The sequence below is a fragment of the Bemisia tabaci genome, chromosome 4 (genome assembly GCF_918797505.1).
Source record: "Bemisia tabaci chromosome 4, PGI_BMITA_v3".
Lineage (NCBI taxonomy): Eukaryota > Metazoa > Arthropoda > Insecta > Hemiptera > Aleyrodidae > Bemisia > Bemisia tabaci.
The window spans coordinates 41,719,955-41,741,667 of record NC_092796.1 but is presented as its reverse complement, the minus strand read 5'-3'; the positions used below and the strand labels follow the sequence as shown (position 1 = coordinate 41,741,667).

The 21,713-nt window shown below is 41.7% G+C and overlaps 1 protein-coding gene across 10 annotated transcripts in view; it reads left to right on the top strand.

The window, feature by feature from the left end:
- Positions 1–21,713, top strand: part of rg (A kinase anchor protein rugose) — a 466,509-nt gene that overhangs the window by 378,516 nt on the left and 66,280 nt on the right. The gene's annotated exons all lie outside the window — the stretch shown is intronic.

Here is a 21,713-nt window from a genome sequence, read left to right as displayed (position 1 = left end):
CGCGGATTTATAGCCGACAGTTTCACCAAGAGCGCTGGATGCTAGCCAACGCCGTGATCTCGTACAACTATATCAACTTCCTGGAGCTCAAATTGCACACCCGACGAAAATGAAGGAGTTTTTGCCGAATCGTAGTTTACAGTTTCAATGAAAGTGACACGCGCCGATTTCACAGTTTTTTCTGACCTTGAGTAACTATTTCCATTCCCTGGAGGACAAGTTGAATAATCTTCAAAGGAAGCAAACCTTGAGAGAATCCAGGATCAATTAATTTGGAGTAATTAACGAAATAACGGAAAAAGTTGGTGGAAAAGAATCACTTCTTTTTTCCTGTGTTTCTGGTTGGAGGAAATCATTGGCTTTTTCAGAAAACTATTTTTGGGGAGTAAACTTTCGGATCTCCTTCGCCATCTTTTTAAATAGATCTGAAGGGACTCAACGATTTGAACACTTTCGGCCCAAACGAGCAAAATTCAAGTTACTGATTGGCAAAATTCCATTAGAAATATTTTTAAAGAAACATTTGAAAAATGTTTTGAAAACATTTTGAATTCCAATTTTGGAAATTCAAGAGGGTTATATCCTATAACTGCTTTTGCAATATTTCCATAAAAATCAAACTCATTTAAGATATTTTAAAAATACTTTGACAGAACCGAAACTCATATTGTAAAGAAAAAAAAGCTAAAAATATTTTGAAAGCATTTCTTGGACATTCAGACAAGGTTTGGACATCATTAAGTAAGGAACAGATACGCCTCTCGAAAATATCTTTAAAACATTTACAAAGTGCCGTGAATAACATTTTTAATCTGTTTTAAAATATCTCAATACCTATCGAGCGTTACTGTAACATTAACAACCATCAGTGGCGTGGCGTGCTTTGCGATATATCGATTGATATGCCGTTTAAACCTATGGGAAAAGATCGATAAACAGGGTGCTCGCAGCAAACAACTTAATAATCGATTCTTTACTATAAGTTTAAATGGCATAACAATCGATACATCGCAATTCACGCCACGCCACTGTCAACCATCATCGAGTCACTCTCCCGCGAGTCGAAAACAAAAACGAGAGGGAGGGCAGCGATTCATAAGCTCGCGAACAATATTCAGATGAAGTGTCAACAGTCGCCTAACTCGCGGCGAAAGATATTTTTAGCGACGGGGGTTGGAGATGAGCTCTTATCTCGCGTCGAGGCATTAGCGCCACTCGAGACGAGTAAACAAGGGTGTCGGGTGTTGCCCAAACGATACACCATCCACCACCCACACCGCGCCCCCAAGTAAGAACCGCCTATCTCAAATGCAAAGTGTATATCAATACGCGGTTTTTGCGAGCGCAGCACACTCTCTATCAGCCACCAGACCGGCCCCATTAGCGCGCCCGCACCCTCTCGCGCAGCCCTGAGCAATAACAACGTAACTGAAATAGGAACCGCGTTATAGATGAGTGGTTCTCGCTGAGCGCGGTTGCAGCATCCCTCCTCCGCGTGATTAATGTCGGTCAATTATCATCCCGTAATAACTTCTGCTTTCATTCACAGCTTCGTCAGGTGTGAGCTCCGTGAGATGCGCACATCAATCCTGCATGTGTATTTTAAAACGACATAACTTCGATGGTATGCGCGTGTGTGTATAGGTGGTTTTGGCTTAGGGAGGTCGGATGCTCGGCTGATTCATTCGGTGCTTTTTCACACGTGTTTCGCTTGCGGCCATTCATCATCTGCAAGTTGTCGTGACCCTATCTGTGCATTGTCATATTTTTTGTGATGATCTATGTTTACGGTTCGTCCGGCCGAATTTTTCGGCTGAAGATCCTTCGAAAATACACGGGTTTTCCCTGAATTTTAAAGCCTTTAAAAATTCTAGACCGACAGGTAAATCTTTTAGGCTTTCTTGCAATCCTTGACCTGTATAGAGATAGTGCATCTTCACCTCTGGCATTACGTATTTTGTCTCCAATCGAATGTCCCAAAAGAATCCCACACTCAAAAAAAGGTATGACTCTGAGACCCATAATTTCCAACCAAAGTGACTTACCGTCTACAGTCTGGCTTTTTGAGCCATACTTTATTATTGGTCGTGAACCTATAAGCATGGCTCCACGAACTATATTTCATGGCTCCATGATCGATAACTTGGCCGGCAAGTCACTCTTCCCATACTTCTTTTTTGAGTGCAATCAATAGATTTTCTTGAAATTTCCTGTAAATTTTTCCACTCAATTTAAAAATATCTCTAAAAAATATTTTGGCCAGTGTTTTTTTTTTTTTTTTTTTTTTTTTTTTTTTTTTTTTAAATAAATCGTAATTGAAATTTGTTACTTGCAGTGGAGACGCACATTTTTCCAATATAAGGTCGTGTTTATAGTAGTTCCTTAAACATTACACCCCTAAAGCTTATAAGAATTTCATTGGTTGAGGAAGGAGTGCACTAACTCTCAAGGAACGACCACGTATACGACCCTTGGTCATCGATATCATCCATAGAGATTTTATTCACAACCGCTCAAATTCGATTTTCTTTTTGTGGTAGAGACCTCCGAAATTTCGAATGCCCTACACCTACTTACATTTCGATGCTGAAGCGTAAAATCTCTCCAAAGGTAAAAAGTAAGTAAACATCATGGCCTTTCAATTTTCTTTTACTATGCCATGGTCATCCTGTAAGAATTTGAAATTGTAATTTCGATTCGTTCCCCCAAAAAGAGTGAATAGAGAGAAATTCCGCTGGTTATGACCGAGATACATGGTTTCCGAGGTAAGCCACCGATTCTCAATCCCTTCAAAATCGAGTACCCAGCGATGAAACAAAAATTACCGGAGCCTCATTCCCCCAGTCGTGTAACTATCATGCGACAAGGCTATGAGGTCGGAAGGGGAAGGAAGTGGCAGGGCCGGCCGCGGGGCCGCGAGATTTTATCCGAGCCGAAAGAGAAAAACCTTAATACATCGTGTTCCATTAGGAATTGAAATTCAATGAGAAATAGCCTGCCTCACAACAGCTTTATTCCGGAGTGAGGTATCAAGGGATGTAACACGAGTAATTTGTTGATGAACTTACCCTCCAGGGACTGATCCGCCGGAACAACCCCCCTGATTAGCCCCGAATCCAACGCCCCCGCCCCTCCGCTCTAGACCCATCGCGCGGTTGCCTGGTCGCGGGTAGTAAGTCGATGCATTGTAAATCAGGAATTGCTCTTCCATGAAGTTTCCTGAGAGGTGTTTGTCGAACTATTGAATCTTGAAGGACTTGTTAAATTATTTCAGGTTTTCAAATGAACATTTATTTTCAGTATTTGAACAAAATTTTAAGTGTTTGCAATTTCGTCGGTAAATATTTATCATTCAAGTACCGAAATATATAAGATGAGAAGAATTACTGAAATTAGGAACTCAAAAATCTAAAACTTTTTGTCAAAACTACAGAAGCTTCAAAGCTTCTCATTTGACTGGTTGTCTGTAATACCTAACGTATCTCGATTTCTGTACATTCAAAGGCTATCCAATATTTATTGTTACAGCAAGTTTCATGCCTGTGTAGAAACTAGAATATTTTGTTTTAAGCAAAACTTAAAAATTGTACACAAAATCTTTAGAATTACCTATTATGATTCTATGAGAGAAAATGTTGATCCCTCTCAATCTTCTACAAACCGAAATTTTTTAGATAAGTTCTTCCAGAGGTTAGCCATCCAGGATGCTGAGGTATTAATTGGTCTACTTTTTGAGTTTCATTCCCTCGGTCATGTTCATCCTCTCAGGTTCCATCAACTAAGCATGTACAACGAAGAGTTTTAAGAAGGTTGATGAACTGGGGCCGTATAGAAAAATAGGGAAGCTCATCAAAAAACGTCTTGCTTTTTGTAGGAGAAATTCACTGTGTAAATTATTCTATGATTGGGAATATATGTTATTTTTGGCAAAAGCGCGTTCGTTTTCTTTGTCGTCGCTCATCGCATTGTACCATATTGACGTTTTGATTGACATGACGCGGGTGTCATCATAGCGCACACGCATAGAACGCTTTCCCGAACTCTTGCATTACTTGTCAACAACCTACAAAAAAACATATTTTTTAGTCGAGTCTCCAATTCATCTGTGGTAATGAGATTTTTGACGGATTATCAACAATTGGTTAGTTTTTCTTTCCTCGACCGTTTTTCCTCCTTATTTTCCTCATTTTTTTTACAAACTCCGCAGTTTATACCTTCAGAGTTTTACGCAACATAACGTTCCCGGTTTTTGACCCTATCTTTTTGTATCGCAATCGAATCTCAAAGCGAGACGCCATTCATGAAATGCGTAATGAAAAGCATGATCTTCGTCATAATTTTCGTAGAATTTTTGACAAAATGATGCCCGAAAGTCGTTGCCCTCCGCTGGCACAAAAAGGAACTAGATTGATTTTAAATTGTTAGTTAAGGTGCCCTTTAAGGCATTTTTCATTGAAAAATGATCTATCCATGCTAAGCAGAATCCTCTCATAATTTATCTAGATTTTTCAACAAAATATGCCCAAAAACGATACTCTTGGTTGGAACAAAAATGAATCGGACAAGTTTCAAATTATTCTTCGGGCCCCCGTAAGTTTCGAAAGTTCGAATCGTGTTTTACGTGAAATTCTGGTTAAGAAATATGTATCAGAATGATTAAATTCGTGCCTTGTTAGTGGTCCATTGAAGAAACGGCTTCTGAATCCGGAACTTGCGGCTTTTGAACTCGGAATGGATGGTATGAATAAAAAGCCCTATTTTTCTACTAGTTACAGCCGTCGTGAAATAACGGAGATAATTAAAGAATCCCTCCGCTCTGAGGTGGTACTTTCGTCGCTTCCTTTTTCAGTGACGAGCGCAAATGAATAATGGCAAGGGCAGGCGCCAATGATCCGTCATCACTGAAAACGAGTTACCTGTAAAACACATGTGCTCAGAATCACACGGCTCGTGGGTGAAGAACCAGGGGTGGTCTTCTGCGCCTCGTCGCGACCCAAGAGCGTGGAACAGCCCCCTTTCCTCCCCTTCCAACCCTTAAAAAACCCCTCTGACACAGGTGAGTTGCGAACTCACGAGATACGTCTGACCAGGAGCCATTCAGTCCGGGATGCTGATGAATTCATAGGAACTGACGTTGCCAAGTGTGCAATTTTTTTTTTTTTAATTTAGTACGTGATCAGTCAAAACATTTTGGTACAATTTGGTCAATATACATTATTCTACAATACATCACAGCACCTACATCCTGTATGACTTTTTATTTCAATCCCTCGGATCCAAAAGGTAGGAACCAATATAATGGAACATCAAACAGGGTAAAAGTACCCACGACGACAGTTAACACCGTATCAAAATTTTCCAAATTCAACTCATGATGATTCCCTCGTGATGAAAATCCTAAGTTTGCTCGTAACATTTTGGTCGTGAAACTAGGATCAGCGCTCTTTGATGCGATGGAATAATTTTCTCAGTGGATTGAATTTATTTCAAAAGCGTTTACAGATGCATATATTGTACGTTGTCGGAGGTAAACACCTTGCAGAATCAAGTACAAGTTATTTTTCGAATGATGTTTGAGCTCGTTTTTGATGAGTGCTGTTAGCTTTTGATAACTGCTACAATGTGCTTTTATTTAGGTACTTTTGTAAGCGGGAAGCTGGCATTTCCTGATTCCAATGCAAAACATAAACACTAATTTCTCATTATTATCAGTTAATTCTTGGCACAATTTTTATTGCGCTTTTTGATAATTTCGATAAGTTTACTTATCTTTAGATGAGTTCAAACAGAGATACAATATGAAACGTTAGGCTGAACTTTCATCAAGCACGGTTATATCGGATGATTTTGGTTATCACCTATACCGGCATACTCCTCGGATTCTCTCCAAAATCGATTGAAACTATCAAAATCGTACAATTTTTTCCACGTTAGACCCCAAATTTTTTCCAAGCTTGCTGAACAACAACCCTGTGCCTCGACACGATTCTTGTTTAATAAATGGATTCTGCCATAGCTATGGGGCTCATCTCGCCACTGATTTGTGCGCGGAGCTGATACCTGCTCCAATTTGTCAATCCGGTCTAGTTGAGTACCCTCTCGGGTGCCCCGAGGGAGGGTACCTATCTTCGGCTCTCTTGAGTCGTGTTTGTTTGGGCTCCGAGCCTTCCATTATTTTGACCTTTTTCATCTATTGTTGCCCGCTTCTCCTGATCAAGACGCTCAAAGAAACAACTCAATCGCCACGCGCGAAAAGAACAACCGTCGGTGATCAATGCAGCTTCTTCCTTCTTCCGCGTTCTCCTTAGTACCAACAGAGTTTCCAGGAATTTGAAATAAACAGAAAAGTAAATAAATGTGTGGAGGCCACAGTGCAGTGTTAGGAACTGAATGTAAAAAACCCGGAGAAATGCCAGTTTGAAGTTGTAAATAATAAAAAACACCAGTTTCGAAAAAAAATCTGTTTAACAATTTTCTAATTTGCCTTGTTTAGGGCACGAGCTTGCCGGCCTATAATGCAAACTTACGATCTCTACCGTGGCACAAAAATAAATGCAACACTCTTTTCCTATACGACGACTCAGGGATTCTTTCGTGGAAATTTCAAAATTCGATTCTTCGATGCAGCTTGACAAAAATCACTTCGTTAAAAATTTTCTCCCCGTGGACTAAGAATCCCTTCCTCGCGAACCGTCAAAATTCTAAAAACTTGGCCATTACCTCCTTTTATGTTATACTTTTTTTCACCATCGCATAAACTTATCGACAGGTCCGTCGCAAGGGGCACTGAAGGCCCATAATTGAATCATACTGCGTCTTTTTTTAACCATAAATTCCAACACTCCAAAAAAAACTGCAATTCTAATCAGGGCCGGATTCACCTACTTGCCGCCCATGGGCCGCCTGTATTTTGCCGCCCCCTTCTCATTCGTTTTGAAGCTCAATAAAAACCATCAAGTGAACGTGCCAGCGGGGGAGGGGTGCATAAGACGCATTTACTCGTGTTGAACACATTTTTTGGGAAAGCCCTGTCAACACTACTAGCAAAAGTTCACGGAACTTTGCGCGAAAGTTAAGTTTCGTAAACCTATCTCTGTGTAGACAAGGCCTTCCATGTTTGGCGCAAAGCGTGAAGTATTCAGGCAGTCTTGTAGGCGCTATGTATTTCACGCCGACCGCTGCTGAACGCACTGTGTTGGACGCAATGTGTGAAGTATTCACGCAGTCTTGTAGGCGCTATGCGTTTCACGCTGACCGCAATGACCGCACTGTGTTTGATGCAATGCGAGAAGTATTCGTGCGGTCTTGTAGGCGCTAATAAGTGTTACATGCCGATCGCTGCGCCGAGGGCTTCTCCTTTTCATCTCAGGTCCTCGTTATCATTTCTCTTTAAGTCGCGCCGTTCCAGGCCAAATTGCGTGTTTGGTTTCTCTCTTAACTCGACTAATAAGGTACCGTCTCTTGGATCACTAAGAGACGACAAAATTAGAAATTACTATACTCTCAGTAAATGAGAGATTTTGTCGCCTTTTCTCGTTTGTAATTTTTTTTGTCTAAATCCGATTTTTTTTTATACCTACACTTAAAGAAATTGCAAATTTTTGCCGCCCCTTGGATTTGCCGCCATGAGCCGCGGCCCATGTGGCCACCCCCTTAATCCGGCCCTGATTCTAATCATTTGGTTCCAACGGTAGAAGATTATACCTTCACCTTCTGTGCTTTTCCTCCCTCCTTTTATCGACCTGAGGGAAAGTAGCACCGACTTTGCTGCTTACGTGGATGACAATGGCACGTATTTAATTCAAATGGAACTATATCCATTCTGATATCAGCCGTGAGATTCACAATAATACGTGCACGGCAGTGTTCATGGCACAACGGATATAGCTCCTTTTGATTGAAATACGTCCAACTTTTCCTCGCGACGGCCCTTGCTGAACAAGAAGGAACAACTTCGTCTACCGCTGAAATCGGACATAAAAGCTGTCGAACGAACGATCGCGATGTGAGGAGCCAAGAGAACGAGATGTTGGCGATGAGGACGATGGGTCGTAAACAAGTCGGGTGCCGTTCGCGTCGTCATGAGAGATGACTGAGGCGCGAAGAATGGATGCCGAGCTATGTTAACACGCCTCGTTATTTCTCTTATGAAACTGGAATCTGTAGCAGGGCATCCAGCATCACGACTCACTCGTTCAACGTCTCAACCAGCCAACTGTCATAACTTATTTCTCCCATCTTTTATCCATTCACAACAAACAACATTTATTTATGAATATATTGTGCCTCCCACCCTCTTTCCTTCAGTGGCGTCGTCGGACATTTTCTTGTGGGAAGGGGAGGGAGGAGAACGACGGTAAAATCATTCTGAAATTTTTCGTTTCCCTAACGAAAGAACGTAACTTCATTGCAACTTGGCCGAATTTCCACACACGAGTGCATTTTTAACCAGAGAATCCTGTGTAAATCTAATTCAAAATTTTATCTATTTTTCCTCTGATCTGATGCAACGATCGGACAGATATTGCACAAATATTGCACGGATACATTCATGTAAAAAATTAAATGGTTTGATTCGGTTTTGCAACCTTGGAATGGAGTTACGTTCCTTCGTCCGAGGAACGACGAATTATATGAAATAACCTTTTTGGAGGATGGTAATATAAATTATGTCGGATCATGAAGTCATGTGGTAGGATACCCAGACTTTGCGGACTTTCTTTGGCTGTCATGGGTGCATCTTTACCCAGAGAATTTTGGGCCTCTCCAACTCAAAATTTTACTTAGTTTTCCTAATCAATCTCATGCAACAATTGGACAAATTTTAGACCAAAATAGCACGGATTCATTTATGTAAAAAATTAAACGGTTTAAGCCCGGGTTACTTCATATCGCGGCCGTTCGTTCGACAGCTTTCATGTCGGATTTCAACAGCTGCCGAAACTGTTTCTACTCGTCGAGGAAGGGCCATTGCGATGGTAAATTCCATCTTCGCATGGAAGAAGAAAATTTGATGCCCTTTTCTTTGGTCAATGAGTTTAGAGGGTGATCAGGATGCGAATACTCATGGCCCCTCGAGAAAATTTGTGATCGTGTTTAGCTGCTCAATACCAATGAGTCAGTTGCGCTAGACGTAGAACCGTGCTCAATGAAGGCTGTAAAAAATACCATCGTTGTGAAGGGGCTGTCCCTAAATTACGTAACGCTTAGCAAAAAATTCCATGTCTGACCGCTTCTAACATCTCGTGCCTCTGTGCGCCATTTTGTTTTTACGTGTTCAAGGATAGAAACCTACGTCTCAATAGCTATATAGGGGGGAGAAGAGAGGGGTCAAAAATGTCGAAAAAGTATGAGCAGAAATAATAAAAAAATGAAAATTCCAGTACGGCCTTCAGAGCGCTCAAATGCAAATCATCAAATCTACACAACCTCAGCTACACTGCAAAAGATTTTTATACGTCATTTCTGTAAAGGTTATACTTCATTTCTGCAAAGAATGACTCAACTCTGATCGCATTTCGTCAAAATCTGATAGCGCGAGGGCCCGGCGACTTGAAAGCAGCCCTCGCGCCGCGAAAGAAGGGAGTACCTGGACAATAGCGGGGATTCCTCGGTAATGTACCCTCTAATATCGTAAACCCATAAGGCATGAAATGGAGACAACGAAGATCAATGTTCTCGCAGAGTGCTCCGAGAGTGTTTATCCTTTGAAACATACACACACGCAAGCGGACAAAGGAGGGATTATCCCGGGGCCTCTGCAAAAAGGCTCCAGCTCTTGTGTGTCGGCTCGAGGGACTCCGGCCCGCGACCTTTGTCCCACGACGGAGGGTATCTTGGAGGTTGGGATTTCGGCACATTCATTCCAAAACCACGGATTCTCGTGGGTTTCCAACTGCAGTTGCGTCGTTCCTCCCGGCAGGGTAGATATAGATCAGTGCAGTCTGGAGTTTTCGGAAGAAAGCCGTATGTGTACTCGAATAATGCCAAATTTTCGTTCGATAAAATAAGTATTTTTAATAGATGGTCAGAATATTTTTCCTTACAAGATTCAAAATCTTTACATCAAATTGTAAATCCTATTTTGGGACAAAATTACGAGAGAAAAATTCAAAAAATTTCCGGAAAACCCGCACCGGAAAAAAAACACACATTGGATCTAGAGTCCAGACTCTTGAAAACATTGACAAGAAAAAATACTCTTGATTCAATCAGATTTTTGCTTAAATCGAAAGGAAATCCGCTCAAATCAAGAGGCTGGGTTCTTGATTTAAGCTTAAATCTGATCGAATCAAGAGTATTTTTTCTCGTCGATGTTTTTAAGAGTCTGGACTCTAGATCCAATGTGTTTTTTTTTTCCAGAGCGTGTTTTTCGGAAGAAATTTGGCAATGTTGGGTGGTTCATACTACGTTTCTCTTCGGCATGGAAGTGCAGTTCGGAGTGGTGTAGTTTACCGGGGGTACAAAGAGTCTTCGAGTGTATCATTAGGGGTTTAGTTTGTCAGGCTTCCTCTTGAAGGGCATCCGACCCTGAGACTCGCGTGCGGCGCTGATCCAAATTCGCGCCGTCTCGACAGCTGAAAGACCACCCAACTTTTTCAGTGGCGTGGCGTGAATTGCGATGTATCGATTGCTATTCCATTTGAACCCATGGTAAAGAATCGATTATGAAGGTGTTCGCTGCGAACACCCTGTTTATATCGATCCATTTTCATAGTTTTATATGGCATAACCATCGATGTAATCGCAATTCACGCCACGCCACTGAACTTTTTGTCACCAGGTCCGTGCAGTGATGGAATTCGAATCGCTTTTGAGGCAAAACTTACCGGTGGAAAACTCAAGGACTTCCAAGAACTTTCGTCGAGACTTTTGGCATGTTTTTCAGGGGTATGATTTCCTGGAACTGGGGGTCACTCCCTGAATTCGTATCTCACCGGACCTCTGAGCTGGGTGCGTCCACGATAAAAAGTAAGTGGACCGCGTTAAGCAAAAAAGAACAAAGCCGCATCAGCCATTGCCAAATTTGCCCACAGTGGGGAAAAAAACACATTGGATCTAGAGTCCACACTCTAAAAAACATCGACAAGAAAAAAATACTCTTGATTCAATCGGATTTTTGCTTAAATCAAGAACCAAGCCTCTTAATTTGAGCGGATTGAATCAAGAGTCCTTTTTCTTGTCAATGTTTTCAAGAGTCTGGGCTCTAGATCCAATGTGTTTTTTTGCCAGTGCAGTCAATTTAATTTTTTACATAAAAACGGATGTGCCGATTTTTGTGCAAATTTCAGTGAATTTTCTGCACAGTACGAAGCAAATTCCTTAATATTTTCAAAATAATCCGCAAAAACGTTCTCTTGTAAAAAATTACAAGCAGGAAGCTCCAACGCATTCGCGTCGGAAAGCGGCTCTGGCGACGGTAGTTGTTACGCGTTTACGGTTTCCTTGGTAACCTTTGTTTGCTATCAGCTGATGTCGAGTAGTATGACTCGGAAGCTCCACCACGGCATTCTTCGAAAAAAGCGCGAAAACTTATAGATTTGAATTTTCAAATTTTAAACGTAAAGTACATTTTTTCCAGTGCGAGATTAAAGCACAGACCCGTTTTGAATTATTGACAGTATCACCATGATTCCAAAAATTCACTACACAACATAGCATTCGCTCACAGGAAAAAGATATCAATTAAAATAAAATCACAGTCCCCCCTAAACAGCAGAAAATGGCGCCGATTCCCATTAACCAACGCGCGGTCTCTCCAATGTAACATGGTCCAATGATACTCCCCAGCTGGGACCGTCCGGAATAGCAGCTCTAGTGCAAGCACCAGAGCCGCTAAAACTGCTTACTTAAATTTAACAAGAGCTGATGTGGCTTGGTTCCTTTCTGCTTAACGCATGGTCCAAGTCTCACAATCAGTCATTCTCACTCTTACGGCGCTTTTGCTGCGGACGGCAGTACAGATTAGAGTCCCTTCATACTAAGAGTCAAGACAACACCCCCTCATGGAGTCACAAACGGGAATAAAGATTACACAAATTGAACGTTTTTCGTAATCTTTGATCGGCCCATTCTCAAATTCCGTTCTCTGTTCCTTCTCTCATTCCGTTTGTTCCTTGTCGCACCCGTAATACCTCGGTCCATTCCAGATTATAATCTTTGCAATTGGTGAAAATGCAATTTTTATTCCCGTTTGTGACACCGTGGAGGCCTAAAATACGGGAACCAATCAGAGATGGATTCACGTTGTCTCGACTCTCAGTATAAAGGTACGCTAGTACAGATCTCAGACCCGGAAGGTTTTCTTGAAGGTGAAGAGGTGAACTTTGACAACCTCCTAGCCTTTCCTCATTTATGATCTTACGAATTAACGATGATGCACCACATTTTAATTAGCAGCAACTTGCGATTGGGGGGGGGGGGGGGGGGGGGGGGGTGGGTGAGGAACCAGGGTGGCGGAAGCGTCGTAAAACGGGGCGCACGCCCGGTCCAGGTATGATGAGTATGGCGCGTGATAATTTGACGAGGCCCGAAGAATCGCCGCTTCTTCGACGCCAGGTCGTATTTCGATCTCCACATGAGCCCCGGGAAGCGTAGTGTTAAACGGACGATAGGGCTCACGTGGAAATCATGTTACGTCCTTGCGTCGGAGGAACGACGGAATGTCCGCCGGTGTCGGAAGTGTCGAGCGCCTCGCGGTCGGAATAACTCAAAAAAATGAAGCGCTCCAGCACGTGTTTCCAATTTTTCATGCAGCACACACCGCGTCGCCACCGACACTGGAGCCCTTAATGCGCGGTACGTCCAAATATCCACTCACTTACGAGGCTCTTTTCTCGGCCTTTTTCACTTTGGGGGCCGTTTCTAAAATACGTAACGCATGTCTCTTTGAGAATAACCGGAATTTGTCTTTAGCAGCATTGTAAAACGAGAATAGCTTTATGAAAAACCGTTCGAAATTCCAATCTGTCTCAGCCTCAGAGCCCAAAATTGAAGAAGAGTATATATTTCCTATATTAATGCAAAAATGAACTAAACCGTCTGTAACTTGTTCACCTTGAGAGATGAAAGTGCATCTCTCTGAGAGTACTCGTATCCATAATTTTTGAACCAACATATCAAAATGGCTCTCTTGAAAAAGTTGCGTCTGTGGGCTGCTAAGATCCCTAAATCCGTAGATAATTACACATTGATTTTTCCGTTTATGCGGCAATTTCTGTTAGACAAGAGAAAGAGATCTGGTTTCTTTCGATAAAAGAAAACAGGAAATGCACCAATCCCCTCCCCCCTCCCTTGGTCAACAGATTGATTAGCCTAGTATTTCACCGATACATTTTTTCAAACTACTACGCACTTACAGGCCATAAACGCATGGATGTGAATGACAATGAGGGAGGAAGAGAAATAATGTCAGACGATCAGACGCAATATTTCTGGTTGACGTTCGTCGCTCGACGGTTCGACGCATGAAGATGCGTCGAACCCCGAACGAAGCCACCGCCGCCGTGGGAAATGATGTATCAATTCTAGGAATTCATGCATAATTCACGGAAACCCAGTCGGTGAGATGAAATATGCGTCGTAGAAACCGTGGGTGCAGGCGTGGAAGATCCTTAAAATTCACAATCTTCTTAATTTTCCACCTAATCTGTGTTTTAATGTTCTAATTTAGTATTCTAAATCGAGCAGTGCAGACAGTTCTCTGATTGAAAAAAAATGACGTAAATTTTTCAAACGAAATGTGACGATGGCAATACAATGACACCTATGTTTGTCGCGTGACCGCTCTTGACTCTAAATTTGAAGGACGACCTCGGTAGGTTGAAATTAAAGGGGGCAGTGGGGGGTGAACTCTCCTACAGGAAAAAAATGAACTGCGTTTCTGCCTATATCGTGCTCTAGATTAAATCTATTTCGTATGCGTTTCCTGCATCAAAATTCTGGAGTTTTTCTCTCTCGTCTCGATGGCTGTGGTATCTGGATATTCTCGGGCAGGTTTACGTAAATTTTACGTCAAGGACTGCGGGCCGATTGTTGAAATTGATGGACTAAGCTATAGACAAAGAGACAACAGGAAAATGGAGGGATCCTATCTGTGGAAGCGGGTGGTTGCCATAGACAAAGGATGTAGGTATAGACTATAACTAACGGCAACCCACGAGAGACCCTATAGTTAGCCCATAATTTACCCCCTTAGTCTATAAGAACCACCCATTTCAACCAACAGCAACAGGATTGCTCCGTACTCCATATGTCTTTTTTGTCTATAGATTTGTCCGTCAATTTCAACGATCAGCCCGCGTCAGACTTTTTCAGTTCGTTCAACATGACTTTCGCACGATTCTGAAGAAGTCTACATCCTGTCAGTTGATTAATTTTGTAATGTGCATCAGATTCTTCCATAGGAATAGCTAGTCTGAAACGAAGATTTTGCTCTTCTTGAAAAGATACGTGCGTGACAGCAATGCACCTGACAGAGTCTTTGACAGCAAAGATTACATAATAATAAATAATAATAATATTATATCTTTATTTGTTTTTTGGCTTGCACATGGCTTCTACAAATGCGTCGAATTTTTCTAAACAAGAAACAAGAATAAATATATGTATATTAAAAAAAAAAAAAGACAATGATATCAACCTGTCCCCTTTAAAAAATCGTTGATTGAATAGGGACATTCCTCAATTAGATAATGTCTGACCAGGGCATTGTGGCTTCGGGGCTCATCTTTAATTTTTTCCTTATGTTTGGTGGTAATTTACAGAAAAAGTTATGGCCTCGAGCCGCTGTTTTATTAATTTTTATGATTAGACTTTCTGTTCTGTTTCTGGTGTTGTGGTTGTGCACCACTCTCGATTCCTGTAGTTTCTTGTTGTTGTATAACATGTTGTGTAACATGGCCCGAGCCTGAGCTGGCTGCCTTTTCATTTTGTGTTCACTATATTATTTTTTTCGTATAGACACAAGGATGAGGAAGGATATCTCTCATAAAAGAGAAAATAGAAACAAGAGACAAAAACAAAAGATCTCTCTCGTCTGATATAGGGAAATTCAAATGCGACTGTTTACGGCAGCAAAGAGTCCAGAACTAAATCAATGCACGTTTTTTTTGCTCCAAAATAATCAGCCTTTGTCTCCACTTTTCTTTCCTCCGTAGGCTCAAAAGAAGGTTGCTGGGGGGAGTTCATTATACCACGCGTTCGCCGGCTGAAAATCCGAGGGGCAGTATTCAAATGAACCGCGGTGGCCAAAAAACAAAAGAACCTTCCATCATCGAACGTGGGTTCTTTACAGCGCCTCGTAGAGCTCTCGGAAAGGGCGAGTCATAAAACCCGCAGGAACATCTTTTATCCCTGGATCCAGCTTCCAGGACTCTGTAGAATTCAAGGTGTGATAAAACTACACGTCGGATTTTTTAAGTAACCCCTACGCGTTCTTTTTTTACGATTAAAATTAGAGAGCTATTCTGTCCAACTGAAAAACCGAGTAACTTCAATAAAATACCTATGCAGGGCCGCGTTTTTCGCTTTATCTCGGTTTTTATTACCCAGAATCGGGCTGCTATCATTGTCTGGATGAATGAGGGGTCAGGAGATCCTCGTAGGTCACTGGCTTTGACTGATTGCACCCAATAAATCAATCAGAACGCCTCCTTTTTTGCGTCTCCGTTTGACCGGTAGGGATTCAGAGATCGTCTGGGTGTCATGCTGGCTGATCTCTTGGGCTTTGTTTCCGCATCGTTCGATTGTAAGAATTGTTTAGTTTGGAAATTTATCCCGGCGAGGTAATAATAAACCTTAAAAGAGCCTCCAGTTGGTGATCTCCTTTTTGGGGAGCAAAACATGAATGAGGCGTGCAGTAGATGTGCTTTTCCGATGAGACTCGAGGCTCTGCAAAGTGTGACTAGAATTCGTGGATCTTCTCATTGCCTGCCTCTCGTATTTCGAGGGCTGAGGAACACTACCGCCTGACTGAGAATTTTGGCGAAAAAGTGTTAGCAACTTTGCCGTAGTCTGAAGTTTAAAAAATTAAAGCTGACGATCTTAGTTTTTTTCCGATTCTGAATGATGGGAGCGCTGTAATCAGGGTGGCATGAAGCGTAAAAAAGAAATGAAAGATCGGAATCAGTGAAATATTTCATGAAATTTCACGAGGCTGTGAAACGCTTCATATTTTCCAGGGGCTAGACTATGCAACCCGCACTCAAACACACAAAAATAGAAAAGAGTCGACATTTTTTACATTTTGCGGAACATGGAAAGGAACCGATATTTTTCAATTTTTTCCGGAAATTTCTGAAATTTCACGAAATATTTCTCGCATGGCCTCTTAATTTGAGCGGATTTCCTTTTGATTTAAGCTTAAATCTGATTGAATCAAGAGTCCGTTTTCTTGTCAATGTTTTCAAGCGTCTGGACTCTAGATCCAATGTGTTTTTTTTCCAGTGAATGCACTCTATTGTTCCCTAGCCATCGAAATCTTCTTCGGAGAGGAGCAATGTGTACATTTTTCACATGCCCGGTAAGTATCGCAACCACAGACTCGCCGCAAAACACGAGGCGGAGTGGCGATGGGTGGGTGGATGGGGGGGGGGGGGGCGTCTAGCCGGAAACGGAAACGGCTCGGCGCAAACTCGCGAGTTGCATCGATCGATCCCTCGGCGCGGTTCCCACTTCCCACTTTCGTTCCACGTCGCGCATCGTCGGGCCGAAGCCGCTAAGCTCCTCCTTTGGACGCGAGACGACGCCATCTTGTCTCGCCGAAGACGACGTCTCCTTCTCCTAGATCCCGCTCTCGACTAGACTATTGATTCCGCAACCAACCATCGGCCAACTTTCAGGCAGACCCCCGCACCAGCCGTATGAGTTATTTTTCAGTGTCACGAGCACCAACGAACTCTGAATTTCAGCGCACTGAAAACATAAGTTACGGGTTAATAGTATCAGGGTGTCTACAAGTCCGGAAACAGTACTGATTTTTTAAGGGCGGTCCGGAATTACTGAAAAAGTGCGGAAATTCCGCAAAAAAGTCCGAATTTCTTTCAATTTTTTGTCATTTTGGTCGCAATTTCAAATTTTTGAAATTTTATTATTTCGTCAAATGGAGGTATTGTAAAAATACTGAATTTTTCTGATGAAGGAGGCACTGAATTTCTTGAGAATGCACTAAATAAGTACTGTAAAAGTACTTATTTTTGACCAGCTTGTTTTAGTAGACACCCTGATTATAAACATGCCGTCCGTTCTGGGTTTAGAGGCCGAAAATGATGGAATCGTAGCTTCTATTTCTCCGGGTGCTACGTCCGGAACTTTCGGCCTCTGAGCCCGGAACACGGACGGAATGTCTATATAGCAATGTAAGTACGGCTCCCAAGACCGGAATTTTTTTCCAGTGCGGCTGATCTTTGAAATTGATAGACAAAGCGATAGACAAAGAGGACAAGGGAAAATGAAGCGATCATATCGATTGAAACGGGCGGCTGTTATAGACCAGGGGGAAAACGATGGACTAATTAGAGTCTGTCATGGGTAGCCGTCGGCCAGTCTTTTTTTTACCCCTTTTTCCATTGCGACCCCTCATTGTGTCTTCAATTTCAGACATCAGAAGAAGTTTCATAAATGGGTGAGCTTAGCTTATGAAGCACTTTGATGTAGACCACATTTCACTAAAAGGAATCGCTACTTGCAAGCTATCCATTAACGCACCATCTGCGTGAGGAACCCAATTTCAGGTGAATCGTTTTTAAAATGACGCAGGTATAGTTCTCTATTAAAAAATGACGTCCATACGAATCGGAAACTTTTATTCTGCAAATTCTCCGTTTCCTCGAAAGGTGCACGTCGGATATTATAGATATCAAACACTTTTGCACCAGTGCGAGGATCTGTTGGCGGTGAAACGCGCAATTGGACGTCATCTCGCGGAGAAAAAAAACCGCGAGAGTGTGAGTTGTGAGTCACGGACACTGAGCTCGGAGGTGACACGATGGCAGGCACCTGAGGAGGACAGTGACGGGTGCGTCAAGCAATTAAAAGAAAAATTTCGCCCGAAGATTTATCGCGGCCACGAAACATCCGAAAAAAAAGAAGAAAAAATGACGAGGGATGCGAAGACGAGGACGATAAATAAAAAAAAACGTTGTTAAGCCGTAAGCGTATACTGCAGGTGGAAAACGTGAGACAATGGAATCGAGGGAGGCTGTAGGGGGTGGAAGGGGGGGGGGGGGAGGGTTAAGAACCAGATTTCGTGGCTTCGGTAGCCTGGCAGGACCGTGGAATGTCAGGGGACTAGGTCTTGTCCTTGTAAGGAGTTCAATTCTTCCAAGCTCGCGTCTCCATCAGGAGCGTGCATGCAACCCATCTCTCCTGCACTGCGGAAGAACGTCGAATGGGCATCGCGACGTTGCTAAAATTTCTCCGGTAACGTATTTCATTTTGGAAAAAATTATGAATAAGTTTCCTTGATTTTTCCGTAATTTAGATCGAAATACGAATGAAAGTCCTCAAACGTTGGAAGAAAAATCTGCACAAGTTTTTCAGAAAATTTTTGATCTCTCTAAGAAAATTTGGCAGCGCCGGGTGGCTTATACGGCGTTCTTTGTTAGCATGTCTAAGCGTGCATGCAACCCATCGCTGCCGTACTGAGGGAGAACATAGTATGAGCTTTTGAACGTTACGAAATGTCCCTCGAGACAATAAAGGATAATGTTTAGTTAAGTAGTTAATTATTTCCTTGAAATTCTTAGTTTTATTAAATTCAGTTGCGAATACAATGCTGTGGAAAATTCTAATGAAATAACTTAGAAATATTTTTTCAAAAATGTGTATTTTCGTCGTCTTCCTAGCATAAGGGCGTACTACACTTCGAGATGAACCCTGTTGTCCATATAACTTAATGCTTTCCCAGGCTCATCTCTAAATGTAATTACGCCCTTATGTCAGCCAAGCGACGTTTTATCAGAGGAAATGTGGGAGCGTCCGAAGGTCCATGCAGTGTTTTTACTCGGCAAGACGGTATTTTCTTGGTCATGAAGAATATTTTTGACTCGCCCTCATAGGATCGTTGCAATTGTAAATCGTTGGCAGTTTGAATAATACGCCGAAGAAATGGAGGAAAAGTCTGAAATCTGTAAAATCAATAATCGTCATTCCCGATGAAGCTGTAATGTGTCAACGATGACTGTTAAAGAAATTGGAGGTGTCGATTTAAGTAGGAACCTTGTTTTGAAAAATTAATTATCTACGATTAAAACAGCCTAAAAGCGCGTGAAGGAAAGAGCTTGTCTAATGAAAATCTTTACTACAAGCCAGTTACGTTTTGTTTATCGGACCCAACTTCAGTCTCCAATTCAGACGGAGCACCGATCAATGTTTTAATGATGCGTTTGCAATGAAGGAGTTACATGCGTCTGATGTTGTGGCCGGAAACTTATTTTTGAAACTAATTTTTAATTATTATCCAGGGCCGGATTTACCTACTTGCCGCCCATGGGCCGCCTGTATTTTGCCACCCCCTTTCATTCGTTTTGAAACATCAATAAAAACCATCAAATGAACGTGCCAGCGGGGGGAGGGGGAGCAATAAGACGCGTTTACTCGTGTTGGACACATTTTTTTGCGAAAGCCCTGTCAACACTCAAGGTAAGTGAAACGAAGGTATGCTCGTCCCGACCCTTTCGGCCAAAACTCGGGTTTCGGCTCTCGCCGGCAGAGCTGTGGCGCGCGATTTGAATGTCAACATTTTTGCATCCTGGCCGAAAACAAACATGGCAGCTGCTCTGCTGTGAGGTCGGTGTCTCGACGTAAACAAACATTGTATGAAAACTGAAAAGCTTTTGTGTTATTTATCAAAATTGATTTCTCCTCTCTTCTGATTTCTTTTTGTTTCTGTTCTACCCTTATTCGCGAACATCTCGAATTTCATTTCAAGTTTAATTCGGCTTCTATTACGTTTAACTCTCCTATAAATCGCTCTGTTCCGAAGTGCAAGTGAGTGATACCTCAAAGATTGTTGCCTCTGTCTACCCGGCAATAACATCCAAGAATCATTTTGTTCTAAATTATTCTTCGCGTATTTTACTTCGGGATACAGATTTATTGTCACTCAAGATCGGAAATAATGATTAGCTCCAATATTTTTGAATATCAGTCAGTATCGAATATTTCTGTCAAAGAAGTCCAGGATGTAATCAGCAGTCGAGAAACACCCTGGGACAAAAATGTTTTGGCTTTGATATGTACTTATAATTCTATACCTTTACTTTGCATTTACAATTCTCAGTACCTTCTTCATCATCAGGTAAATTTAAGTGATCACAGACATACGCCAAGATGAAAAGAGAGCTACCTCCAAAGAGAGGCACTTTTAAGTTTTAGTACCTACTTAAAGGCAGTAGTTTTAAGTGTTGAAAATTAGAAACTGAGTTTTGCTTTTTATTATTTCTCAGTTACTTACAGGAGTTTTTCACATCATCTTCAAGTCATTTCTGCTTTGCACGATCAATCCTGGCGATTGATCAAAGTGGCCCAGTGAAATTGTAGGGTCAGTTTGTTCTTTCCTTGAGAAATATCAACATTCGTATCTGCAATCTGAGCTAAGGACTGGATTAAAGTACCTTCCTATTATCAGCTGCTTAATGTCATGTACCCATGAAAGCGTTTATTCTAGATGTTCTCTGGTTTTTCTAAAGATCAGAATGTGTCCAAAAAGCTAATGAATGACAGTCATCTCTTAGCTAACAACAATCTGACTTTGGAAAGACTTGCTGATAATCTGTACGTTCATCTGGAAGAATTCTAGGTACATAACCACAGATGTATCAAAAGTGGATTTCTATAACTGAAAATGGGTAAGTACATAAGAAATAAACCAAATTATTCCATCGCTATTCCCATGATTTTCTCATTTCCCAGTCAACACGTTCCAATATGACACCCGTTGCGATTAAAGATTCCGACTTTGGCACATTAAAATACCAAGATATAATGTTTTAGCATAATAATGCATACATGGGGTCAAAAAAAATTCAATCCCATAAATGCGGTTTGCTCCACAAGGAAGTGAACTTCGGCAGAGAACAGATTTCATTATGTTCTTCTGGTGCCAATGCCCTAGAAAGATCAAGACCCTGTTACCCCCATAAGATTAACTCAGAATTTTGGGAGCGAATCTGATCAAATTTCAAAGAAATTTACTAGGATAAGTAAGGATTCCAATTTTTTTTCCTACCAGTTATAAAAACATATCCAACTTCAGAGTCTCGCCCTAGGTTCAACAGTTCGATGAAACCTTTTAATATTCAACATTTTCTTCTATCTAATTTAACTTTGAACTGGACGATAAAGAAATGTCTTTACTTCCAGAAAAGTTATTTAAAATTCCATGCAAGTCCTATATATTACAAAAGGCCATCCTGTACTTACTACAAAATCTCATTTTCTGAGAGCACATTACTTACTCAAGTTCTTAACAACTTTTTTGGGTGGAAAAAATGGTTACGTATATTTTTAATTGGACGTATTTCTACTAAGCGGAACTAAATGCCATCGGGTGAAGAAGGTAGAGGGGGAGTTGGATTGGCGGTGGAACCGGGCATCAAGCTTATTCCGTCCTATGCTCCCAATGCTTTTCCATGGCGCTCAGCTCCATTTAGCAGAACACGCTATCCGGGATTCTAAAATCCTCAAAAGGAACTGAAATTGGCGTTTAGTTC